This window comes from Panthera onca, chromosome F2, assembly GCF_046562875.1.
Source record: "Panthera onca isolate mPanOnc1 chromosome F2, mPanOnc1 haplotype 2, whole genome shotgun sequence".
NCBI lineage: Eukaryota > Metazoa > Chordata > Mammalia > Carnivora > Felidae > Panthera > Panthera onca.
The window spans coordinates 65,973,096-65,986,098 of record NC_138356.1 but is presented as its reverse complement, the minus strand read 5'-3'; the positions used below and the strand labels follow the sequence as shown (position 1 = coordinate 65,986,098).

Genomic DNA, 13,003 nt, shown 5'->3' with positions numbered 1-13,003 from the left:
GTGGCAGTCCCATCCTGAAGTAAGCCTGGTAGTGCCTGGACACAGAATCTTGACCTCATGGTGCTGTGACCTCTTGTCTGCTGCTTGTCTGCCAAAGATCATTGAGATACTTAGCCTGAGCTAAGGTGCTGACCACCTTTTATTTCATAGGGATAATAAGACTTACAGCAAAGGGTAGTTATGAGAATCAGATAAGACTGTGGGTGTGAAAATGCCATAAAAATATTAATTGAAATCACTCTATTGTGTGGTCAGCAAACTGAGAAAGTTTCTGGCACATGGTAATTATATGGATAGTCAAGAAATATTATTTAGAGTTAATAAATGAATGAGTGGGTAAAGCAGGCCAGAAAACTATAGAAAATTGGGGACAGGGTATTACTCTACTCCCACTACACTGATTACTATTATTAGCCAACATTTATCCAGTGTTCTTTATGAGCTTGGCACTGTGCTGTCCACTGTGTGGGCCCACACATACATCATTAATATATAAAAGAATCTACTTTGGGGCACCTGGGTGGCCGACTATTTTTTTTAAAGCCGGTTTCATTTTATTTTATTTTTTAAAAATGTTTATTTGTTTTGAGAGAGAGAGAGAGAGCATGTGTGGTAGGGGGAGAGAGAGAGAGAGAGAGAGAGAGAGAGAGAGAGAGAGAGAGAGAATCTCAAGCAGGCTCTGTGCTGTCAGTGCTGAGTCTGAAGTGGGGCTCTATCTCATGAACTGTGAGATCATGACCTAAGCTGAAATCAAGAGTTGGACGATTAACCTACTGAGGCACCCAGGTGCCCCAAGCATCTGACCCTTGATTTGGGCTCAGGTCATGATTTCACAGTCCTGAAACCAAGCCCCATGTCAGGCTCCACCCCCAGCCTCCAGAGAGGATTCTCTTTCTCTCTGCTTCTCCTCTGTTCTCTCTCAAAAAAATATAGAATCCGCTTTGTACTTTACAGATTAAGGAACCAAGACAGGTTATGTAGCTATTCTGAGGCAGATTACATTATCCTCACTGATTCTTTACCCTTTTGTAACTTTTGCACTTCCTCCCACTAAAGGGATAGGAGTATTTTGAAGCCCCTTGATCTTGGGTCTGGGTGTGAGCCAACTTTGACTAACAGAATTTGGCAGAAGTGATGGTATGCCAGTACCTAGCTAGGACCATGGAACCCTTGTGTGTTTTTGCTTGCCTTCTGGTTCTTTTACCATTGCCATGAAAACGTGCCCAGATGCTGATAAATATAGTTTGCTGATCCCAGGAGTGGAAAGGGAGATGTGTGGAGCAAAGCCACGTCAGAAAAGCTTTCCTGGCCAACCTGAAGGTGTGTGAGCAAGTGCTATGGGAAGAAGAAGAGCCACCTAGTCTAATTTGGAGTAGCCAACTCTTGGCTGACCCATAGCCATTCAGGAGAAATCAGTGCTTATTGCTGAATACCACTGAGATTTTGTGGTTGTTTCTTAAGCAGCAAAAGCTAACCGGTAAACTGTGCTAAGTCACAGTTAGGAGTTGACTAAATCAGGATTGGAACCCTGATTTGTCTGAAACCAAAGCTTCACCATTATGACGTGCTTGAAGACCTATGAGGGAGACCTGACCTGAGCAGTTCCAAAGGAGAGTAATTAACAATCACTATGATTTATGGGTCAATAGCTATGTCATCTTACTGAATCTATATAGCCATCTACAATCTTCAAGCCAAAGCGGTAGGTTATTATTTCCATTGTACAGATGAGGCTTGGGGAGGTTAAATATGTTCACATACTGTATTGTGGCAGAGTCAAGATTCATACCCAGTGTTCTCTGTCTCCAAAGCCAGTGCACTCTCTGTTTCTGCTGCATTTGGGTAAGTTTCCTGGTGTGTGTGTTTATGATTGTGTGTGTACATGTGTGTGCATGTGTGTGTGCATGTGTGTTGGGAGGAATTTTAGGGGTTGTTTCCCCACTCTGTTTTATGTCTTTTTCTTGTCTGGCTGATTTGCCTACAAGGTGAGGATCCAGTTACCAAGACAGAGTGTACTCCACGGCCAAGAACATAATGTGTTTTGAAATTTCTACCAAGGGAGAAGGGAGTGTTACTTTTTTTTTTTTTTCACTACATTCATGCTTTTATCAATGGCTGTCATTGTTCAGGTTTTCAAAAGTCATCTCAGTTTTCCTGTGTGACATTTTCTCCCTTTTCTGAACAAATGGGCATGTGGGAAAGCATACTGCATCTTTTAAAAGGATTTTCAAGAAGCATCACCAAGACCGCCCTCCCAGCAGACTGCTCATGTTGAAACCATTGTCAAAACATGGCATTCTGCCATCGGTGAGAATGGATCTTGTCATTTACTCCAAGGGCTATTGTGGAGATTTGCCTTTGAGTTGTATCCCGAATCAGCGAGATTTATTTTCCTCTCTTTACGACATAGTCACAGCTCTCTTCTTTGAGCTGTTCAGATTGTGAAGACCAGCTTTTGGAGAGGAGGACGATGTAAGGTGCATGACAAAGAAGTGCGAGAAGCCAGAGAGGGTGGAGGAGCCGTGGGAATTCTAGCTCCAGTGGGGTCTGTAATCTAGAGGCATTTGTGGCCCAAGTAGAATCGTGCATGTCTGAAAATCACCGTCCGTGGCAGGGGTCGGGAGAACAAGAGGCTCCAGGGCATTGTGGGGTGCAGGGGAGAGCACAGACTTTGGAGCTCAACTGGAATAGAATCACAGCTCTGCCATTTAGTGTACATGTGAATTTTTTCAAGTTAATTGGTTTCTTGGCATTTCGGTTTCTTCATTTACAGTAAGAAGTGTCAGTTGGGAATCTTTTAGTTTCAAGTGATAGAAGGCGATGTGATCTAGCTTAAGAAAAATATACTCTATCAGCCTATAATACTGGTGAATCTAGCTTCAGTTACGGCTCACTGTAGGTTGTGTGGCTTCATGTATGGATGGATTCAGGGGTTTAGAGTGTGTCATCCGAGTTCTCTTTTCCTCCATCACTCGGCTTTGCCTACCCCTGCTTGTTCTCGTTCTCAGATAGGCTTTTCCCCTATGGTGGCAAGAGAGCCCCAGGATTTTCAAATTCCTTTGAGCTCAGAAAAGCAGCAGTTGCCTTTCCAAATGTGCCTGCATTCTGTCTATATATGGGAGAGACGGTGCTAGATGCCCTTTGTGTTTTTTCCAGAGATGCCCTCCAGAAGGAGGAACCCTCCTCTACTCTGCCTTGGGAGGTGCCTCTGCACGAACCGTGTCGATATTTCCTTGCCCTCTGATTTCTGGATTTGGCCAGTGTGGATTCCTGGCAGATTACCGAAGGGAGGAAAGAGAGCGAGGTCAGGGTATTCATTCCATCTGCTCCCTCCCTGACATGTTCCCATGGGTTGGTTGTGTCCCTGAACTGAGGGTCACATCTAGCGAGTCTCTCGACGCGGCTCCCTCTGCCTCCAGATTCTATCTACTGCCCCTGCCCTGTGTGCCTTCAGGATTAAGGGTGGTACCAGCCCTCACAGCCCCTAGTCCTGGGGTACTGCGTTTCCTCATGTAGTTTCTCTACATGCTACATTTTGAAAACGGTCCTGTCTTCAAATGATTTAGAGTGTGCTGCTTTCTTCTGGGACCCTGACTGGTACAGTAAGCAATGTAAGTGTGTAGAGACCACTGACGTGAGTTGGGCATCAGCGTCCAGATGCTTCTTTCCTTAGCACTTTCCCCAGCTTAGCGGTTCCTCCACCCCACTCCCCTTTGCATGGACAGCTTGCCTGTTGTGTAAGGTTAATATTTCTGTCTCTGGCACTCACCTGGAGGCAGCAGCTGCAGTAATTGCAATCTCTTACATTTGTAAAATGTTTTGAGATTAGGGAGACACTTTCTCATATAACCTTGGAACAGTTTGGTGGCATAGGTGTTAAGGTCTATATATTAGATACATGGAAAGCACAGTTCAGATGCGTTTAGTGGATCACCCAGGTCACAGCTAGTAGTGGTCCGGCTGGACTCTAATCCTGGGTCTGTCTAATGTGTAGTGAACAAGGGGGCATAGCCCCAGTTTTGCTGTTTCTTTCAGCTGAAAATCATTTTCAAAGAAAAATTTTCAATTTGTTTAACTAGTGTTTTCTCTGCTTTTATTTGTTTGAGCACTTGGTCACTTACAGAATATTGTAGGGGCACCTGGATGGCTCAGTGGTTAATTCTCTGACTCTGGAATTCCACTCAGGTCATGATCTCATGGTTTATGGGTTCGAGCCCCACATTGGGCTTTGCACTGGCAGAGAATCCCTGCTTGGGGTTCTCTCTCCATCTCTCTCTGCCCCTCCCCCGCTCATGCTCGCTCTCTCAAAGTAAATAAATAAAATCTTTAAAAAACAGAATATCATAGATTTGGTGCCTTATAAACAACAGAGATGTGTTTCTCACAGTTCTGAAGGCTGGGAAGTCCAAGATCAAGGGGCTGACAGATACATTGTCTGGTGAGAGTCCTCTTCCTGGTTCATAGCTGTCTTTTCACTGTGTCCTCACCTAGGAAGGCTGGCCTTCTCATCTATTGATGAGGGCACTAATCTCATTCATGAGGGCTCTACCCCCATGATGTAATAAGCTCCCAGAGGCCCCACCCAAATACCGTCACATTAAGGATTAAATTTTAGCATATGAGTTTTAGGGCAGAGGGACACAGATATTCAGTTTATAGCGAGCACAGAGAAAATTGTCTGTTCTCTCAATGTATTTATTAATAACAACAGTTTTCTGGGACAGACCAGTTTAGGAAATACTGGTCTAGATGATACGGAAGAGCGTGGTTTAGTGTGGTAACCACTAGTCACGTGTGGGCTATCAAGCACCTGAAACATGGTTGGTCTGAAGCGAGATGTACAGTGAGGATAAAATGCACACTTGGATTTTGAGGCCTCAGTATGAAGAGTAAGATTTTTCATTAATAATTTTTATATTGATTATAGGTTGAGGTGATAATATTTTTGATATGTTGGAATAAATAATATATACTAGTGAAATTGTTTGCTCCTGTTTCTTTTTACTTTTTAAAATGTGGCTACTGGAAAATTTCAATCACGTATGTGGCTCGTATCCACGGCTCACCCTGCATTTCTACAGGGCAGCGCCCGCACAGAGTAGCTTGAAACACCCCTTGCTCCCCATGGCTGAGCCTCATTCTCTGCCTCCGCTGCCTCCCAGGTCTCATCTCTCAGCACTCCCCCTTGCTGTCTCTGTTGCAGCCACAGTATTCCTCAAATATCCTGAGAATGACTTCTAGGACCTTTGCATTTACCATTCTCTCTGGAATGTTCTTCTCCACCTTACCCTCATTGCTGAATTCTTGTCTTCATGCATCTGCTCATATATTGCCTTATTAGAAAGATCCTTATTGTTTTTATTTTAAATATAGGTTTTATTATTATTCAGGTGTGGTGAAATCAACAGATCAGGAGACGCTTGCCATTGAAAAGAAGTTTTGTTATCACTTTCAAGAGGAAGGGGCATTCCATGCCATACAAGGCCACTTGGGAATCATGAGGGTGGGTAGGAGACGGGGAGTAGGGGCAATGTGAGCCAGAACCTTTATTGTGGTTTCCATGGGAAGGAACAGGTGAGGCAAGGTCATCAGGTTTAGGATTGGCTAGTTTGAATAATTTCAGCAGGCTCTGGAGTGTGGGGGCTCTCCCCGATTGTCTGGTACCTGAGTGGGGTGGGGGTGGGGAGGCGAGCCTGTGGGCTCTGGATGAGTGAGTTTGCATATGAAAGGCATGCCCCTGGGCCAGTCCCTTACTGTGTCCAGGAATTGGCTAGACTGGGAAAGAACAGTCTCTCCAGGGTCAACCAGGCTCCAAATTGTCAAGTATTAGAAACACAGAAAATAAAAAGACATGATTAATACACCTATTACTTTTCATACACATTTATTTTCTTTTTTAGGACTAATTTCTACCTAACATATTTTATATTTATTTATTTATTGCCTGTCTCCTCCATGGATGTGTCAACCCCTTGAGAAAGGATGTAGTGCTTGTGTGTGTTTTTACTGCTTTGCTCTCATCGCCTAGAAGAGTCCTTGGCACATGGCAGGAACTCAATAAATATCTTTGAAACAAAGGAGGAATGGATGGATAGATGATTCAGTTGAGGGACTTTTTCCTACTGGACCCAGATGCTACCTCCGAATCCTCTTCCATGCATACCAACCCCAGGCAGCCATGACCAATCAGCATTGGCATTCTAGCTGGCGCCCGTTCACCACAGCTGCAAAGAAATACTTCTCTCCATTGCCTCGGCAGGGCATATTTCTCCTGAAAGAGAATCTTAAATACATTCGCTGTGGTGGATTTTCTCTCAAGATGGCTGCTAGTAGGTCCTCTCTTTTATCTCTGCACATATTTCTCCTTCTACTTAGATATGGAGTCTAATTCTCTTATAGAACCTGGGCTGGCCTGTGATTTGCTTTCACCAATGGAATGTGGCAGAAGAGATATTGTGCTAGCTCTGGGACTAGCCCTTAGGAGAGCTGGTTGCTGCTACTTGCATTCACTTAGAACGAGCCACCATGCTGTAAGGAAGTCTAGGCTATATCCTCTTGGAGACGGAGGACATGTGCAGAGATACTGGAGGCCGAAATTCCACACACAAATACCAACCACCTAACAAACTACTGCCGCCCCACAGCCAACAGCCAGCGTTAAGGTCCAGACTCTTGAGAGAGGCCTCTGGGAACTTCCAAATCACCCCAGACATCATACTGATGCCTGAGTGATGCTAGAGAAACATGGCATGGAGCAGAAGCACTGCCAGTCAAAGCACGGATCACAAGAAATAATCAACTGTGGTGGTTCTACCCCACTAAGTTGTGAAGCATGCTGTCATACAGCAAACGATAATTGATAAACCCATCTTATCCCACGACCCCATCCTCTGCTGATGATCACCTTGCTCTCGGCCCAGGCAACTGGCCTGCATTGTCATGCCGCTACCATGATAATATGATCTTCTTCCACTCCAAGGCAGCAACTTGGTCTGCTGTGGAGGCCAGAGTTGAGGGTTTGTATTCATGGGGTCTCACCCCTGGCTTGCTGAGCAGTTCTGGGAAAGGTGCTAACAGAGATGGAGACTGGAGCTTTAGAGTCAGGCCAGCCTGAGATCCAGTCACTGCTCGGCTGCTTCCCGGCTTCTGAGGGGCCACATGGTTATTTACATCTCTGAGCCTCAGTTTCCTTTTCTATAGATGAGGATGGTCACGCTTACTTTGCTGGGCTTTTCTGAAGGTTCAAGGTGAACCTTGTGTGTGGAGTATCTGGCACAGAGATGGAAAACAACCAGCCCAAACAAAACTCACCCTCCACATTTCCCCATGTAAGGCTTTGTCTCTCTTTCAGAAAAGCTAGGAATTTCCAGTCAAGCACAGGGAGGAGAATGGAGACCTGTATTCAAACTTGTGAGGACTTTGAACATTGGCCCCCCAGGAAGTTCTTTCAGAGGCTTTGTTGTAGCAACAAGCCAACAACAGCAGCCCACTCCCAGGAAGTCCTGCTCCCTGGGCCCTGCAGCAGGGCTCCTGCACAATAGAGGCCTGTCTGCTGATTGCCATGACAGTGACACAAGGCTTTGAAAAGCATATCTCATTGCCTGTGGAGACTCTTTTCAAATGCTCTCTCAGGGCAGACTGTTTTATAATAAGACAATGAAATCCAAATTTACTAGTTACCGTATTTGGGGGTTAAGAAGGGAGACAAAAGTTCTCCAATTAATTGTTCATCCTAGGCCATTTTATTCCTGTAAACATTGTCTTCCCTCAATAAGACCAGTACTGCAAGGAAGTGGCTATGTGGATGCTGACAAGCTAAAAGTGAGGGCTGGCTGGAATTCATGGTTAAGAAATAGGAGCTGTCAAGTTGGCTTTCCTCTTGTGAAGCTGATCCAGCCCAGGATCCAAGGATGGGCTAGTATAGACAGGCCTGACTTCATAAAACAGACACGGGGATTAGAAGGTGCCCAGAGTCTGTGGGTACAGGGATGAGGCCAAACTGCCATCCCTTTAGCTCTCCTAGGCAAAGTACAGATATCCAACAGATATGCATGGGAATAGCACACAAGACAGTGTCTGTTCCACTTGGCCAGGGTTCCATTCTCATTGGTAGGCTGGTTGTTCAATGCTGTGAGTATAGCCTCTACTGAAGGGCACCTGTAGATGGAAAGCAGGACTGAATCAGATTCCTTCTACTTGGCTTTAGGACAGCTATCTGCAGGTACGATTCTGTTGCTCCCAACTAGCTTGTTTTCTTGAAACTTTCCTTGGAGGGAAGCAGAAAAAGTGGTTAGAGGAATGAGCGTTTTGGCTGGGAATAATCATAAGAGTATTTTATCTTGTAGATCTGTGATCTCCAAGTTCAAATAAGGAAAAAAGCATTAATGAGGATGGTGGAGGCTGTTTTCCCAATATCTAGTTTATCCTTTTCTCTCAGTGAAGAACTTCTAAATTTTATCTTGGCTCATGACTCCTTCAGAATAAAGACTCCCTTATTTCTGGGTGGGATCAGCCAGGGTGCCAGCGAGAAATAAATATATGACACCTTCATATTGGGGAATTGGCCAAATTAATAAAGTGACTATTTGTTACAAAGTTGCGCGTAGGAGTTTTGGAAACTCAGAGGAGCATATGCAGACAACTAGTGCCACTCCTAGGTTACCAAACCTAGAGAAAATCACCATGGAGAGGGATGATTGACAGGAGCCATGACCTTTGGGAGAGGCGGTGGCTATCATGAGGGAGGAGTGATGGTGGGAGTGGTCTGTCCTGGCAGGCAGAGTGTGTCATCATTGGCATTGTTTAGAATTGTGCACAGTCATAATAAAAAGTTGACCTTTAGTTGGTTTTACTATGGCTTTTATATTCCCTACAGACAGTGTACCCTTTAGTGTTTGCAATTCCCACTCATGCATTATATGGGAGGGAGAGAGCCAACCCCTAGCCACTTGGAAGGAAGCAAACTGGGGAAATCGCTCCCTCAACCTCTCATCTTCCACCTTATCATCTCCTAAGTGTATCTCTCATTGGCTACATTCAGCAAAAGGCAGAGAGCAAGGGAGCCCATTGATGTCATCCATTCAGGTAAACTCCTCAAGGCACAAAACAGAGTAGAAAAGGGTGGAGAGTGGATGTGATAGAGAAACAAACAGAAAATATCCAGCCCTGAAGTGAAGCTTTGACTGGATTTGCAACTCTATGAAGTGTCCTTAAAGGAGGAGGATGTGTCTGCTTATCTCTCTGTTTCCTACTGTGAACTCAGAAATTGTGGCTGGAACTGGAACAGAAGTCTTAAGAGTGCAAGATAAAAGTACATGTTGCAGATAACAGAACAATCAGCCAGAAGGAACTTAGGAGGGCCTACCAATTATGAAGGCTCCACACATGCCTTTGTTCACATGAAAAGGAGATACACTTCTATTTTGTTTAGTCCACTGTTTTTCTAATCTTACCCATTGTGATGAGTTCCTTCTAGTTATTTAAAAACTTCTAAATGCTACCTGTAGATAAAATCATATGAAGCCACTGCTGGCCCCTGATTTTGGTGTATGATGTTAATATTTGCAGAACAGAAAGGTCTCATCTGTATTTTCTCAAAAGGAAAGATAAAGGATTTGAAGATCCTGAACTTTGGAATAGGAAGCCAGAGTCTTACCTGTGTGGGACTGTGGGTTCTGGCATAAAGGAGACTCCCCATGGGTCCCCCACTGCTATTCTTTTTCTTAGGAATTTTAGGACACATTTGATGTTTTATGGAACTGCCAGCTGCCTTGAATAGAGGAAATAGATAAGAGGAATATGCCTGCATAGTGGGAATTCAGCTAGTGTGGTGTAGAATGTCATTTAATATCCTTTTGGTGATCAGTAACAGAATAATCAAATAAAAGTGGTTAATGTAGATAAGTTTATTATCTCATGTAATGAGAAATTTGGAAGAGGATGAGAAATTTTGAGGATGGCTGATTCAGAAGCTCAGTGATGTCAAGGTTCTGGATCAGCTTCTCTCCCATTGTGTTGACTTCCCCTCTCAGTAAAAAAGATGGCTGACTAAGCTCCAAATGTCCATCTTCCAATAACAACATCAAAGTCGAAGGAAGGAAGGAAGGAAAGAAGGAAGGAAAAGAACATTTGTTCCTGTGTTTCTTTCTCTTAGGAAGGAACATCTCTCCTAAAATACTGCTTCCCTTATCCCTCTGCAGATTTTTTTTTCAATTGCCATAGTCTAGATCTTGTCACGTGGCCACTACCTTAACAGTCACTGGAAGAGAGGAAAGGGGTTACAATGGCTGGAGTAGGCCAATCATGATCCATCCATCTGGAACCATCTTCCCTGAGTATACCAGTGCCTCATACCAGCACCAAACTGGAGTCCTATTAACAAGGGAGAAGGGGAGAATGGCTAGCATAGGCAAGCACAGATGGAAGGAAGTAGAAGGACTATTTAGAAAAGAAAGAAAAAAGAGATACAACAGATGATTGAACTACAAAAAGTTAAGTCACATTTTAGGCTAAAGTTAACTGAACAGAAGTTTAGAGTCTGGGCCATGGTTAGGGGACAGAAGGTTGATCTCCATGACTGAAAGGAACTAGTGGATGGTGACTTAGAAGAGGGGAATTATGAAAAAAGCAGAGGTCAATTATTGATGCTCTGCTTCCATATCTTGGCCCTAGCAAGATGAACTGCTATATTATGCAAATTAGCCAGTTAATGTTTGTATTTGTCAAGGCCCTGGTAGGAAAATAGGAAAATGATGGCTCATTCCAGTTGGACAATTGAGGACCATTTAATACAGAAACTGTTTATAAAGGTGTAAACAGGGTTTAAGGAAACAACAAGGCATACTGCAGGATCTTTGGCTACCAAGGGCGTGGAGCTATCACCATTCCCAGGAATGAAAAGGCAAAAGGGAAAAGAATGAGTACCATAACCTGGAGAGAGAGAAAGAGAGAGAGAGAGACGTAAGGAAAGAGCTGCCTGATAGGAATTGTGGCTTTTGGGAGAGGAATATAGCTAACTCACAGCGGCTTGGCAGAGGGGATGTCAGGAGACTAAACAGCCCAACCTCATTCTCTTCTGTGTCTGATATTATGATCCTCCCGACTTTCAACTTTGGTTGAACAAAACTGGAAGCTAAGAGCAAGGGAACATGTTGATACAGTTGATAGAGGATTTTTGGGGGGGGGGGCAAAGTAGAAGGGTTGAGAGTGGATCTTGAGGTACAAATGGGCAATGTAGGAGATATTCTAATCATTATAGTAGAGAAATCAATTTTGAGCAATATGTCTCTTTTAGTATGGATAATAAAAATAATATGAATAGTAACAGTGGATAGTAATAATAGTAGTATATTTTTACTACAAATTTTGCTAGATGAAGCTTGAGACTTAGAGGGCTTACTCATCCAAGTTAACACATCTTGGGATTCCCACACAAATCTGTGAGAGCTTTCTCCATTTCCATCAGAGGCTGGAGGATGACCATGGCAAGGCTTTCCTGGCATGATGAATCGGCATCAGTTGCCTTTAGCTGTTAAGGATGTAGGAGGAACAAGTGATAATGAGGAACTTCTTCCCTGTTGTTAATTCTTACTTTGGGGACTCTGGAGCCTGGGAGGAAGCTCACCCTTCCCTTTGAGTCCTCTTGTGTTCTGACAGCAGGCTTCTATCATTGTGTATCCCATATTATGAGACTATCCTTTGATTGTTAGTGCCAATAGCCATTCTGGTGACCTCTTCAGAGGAAAGCTTTCATCTTCAAGCATAAAGCCTGACTGTAGGGACTGGTTTGGTATGCACTATTATGCTTACCACTCTCCCCCACCTCTCAACCTCCTTCCCAAACTGGTAGCCTTACACATGTTCCAGAGCAGTGATTTCATGATAGAGCAAATCACTGGACTGCTAAACAGGAAAGAAGCTGGGCTCCAGGACAGGAGATGGTGGCTCACGGTGGTGGCTTAATGAACCTGGAGATGTGTTTATGGTTCTGTCCCTCACTGCTTCTTACAGAAGAGATATTTTTTTATGTGATGTGCATATTGGTGTTTTGAGAGGACCCCTCAGCTCCATCTCAAATCTGGTGCCTGAAATACTGTGGTTCATGATACATTCCTTTAAAGCAGTTTGATGTATCACAATTATAATACTAGCTACTCTTTTCCCCACAGGTACTATATTGTATACACCATCTCATTTAATATCTATGGCAAATGATACTGAGGCTTTTAGGAGTCCAAAGTCACATGGCTGGTAGTTGGTAGAGCTGGAGTTTTAAATTGGCTTGATTCAAAATCCAGCTCTCTGCTACATTTTATTCAGCATGGTTTTAAGTAAGATAGGTTTGAAGTAAGATTGGATTTGATACCCAATTCACACATATACAAGTATATAACCTGTGGGATCTCCAGAAAACTATTATTTCTAAGCCTCAATTTCTTCATTTCAAATGTGGGAGCTATGTGAAGAGGCAACAGCACAGAACAGACAAGCTAGTTAAACTTGATCTTTTTTTGTAATGTTTCTAAAATCATTCCTGGAAGGTGGGAATGATTTAAGAGTCCTTTCTTGGTCGATAGCACCATAATCAGATTCTCTCCTGATGGGGTGGGGGCGGGGCGGGTAGAATATTGACATTGGGGAAGAAGTCCTGGTCTTGAAATAGTAGGAGTGGATTTTATTAACCACTTGTTGTTGTGCAAGACCCTTAACCACTCTGATACACTCTGTTTCTTTATCTGCAACATATACACCTATTCTGTAAACCTACACAATACTGTTGAGAGTCTCGATTGATTAAATGATAAAATGCCATGGTTTAAATTATTATATGTTAGATCATGCCATTTGTTATGTCATCATTATTTATTTCATCATGAAGAAACAGAATCTTTACAGGCAGAACTAATTTGTGACCTGGGAAGCATGTTTCTTTCTTCTTTACCTGGTGGTCACATTCCCATTGAGTTATATAGAGGTATTTGACTTTGATACATTACTATTTTAC

The 13,003-nt window shown here is 43.5% G+C and overlaps 1 long non-coding RNA gene across 1 annotated transcript in view; it reads left to right on the top strand.

Moving 5' to 3' along the window:
- The window catches only part of LOC132664458 (uncharacterized), a 119,722-nt gene that overhangs the window by 93,317 nt on the left and 13,402 nt on the right, over positions 1 to 13,003 (top strand). The window lies entirely within an intron of this gene.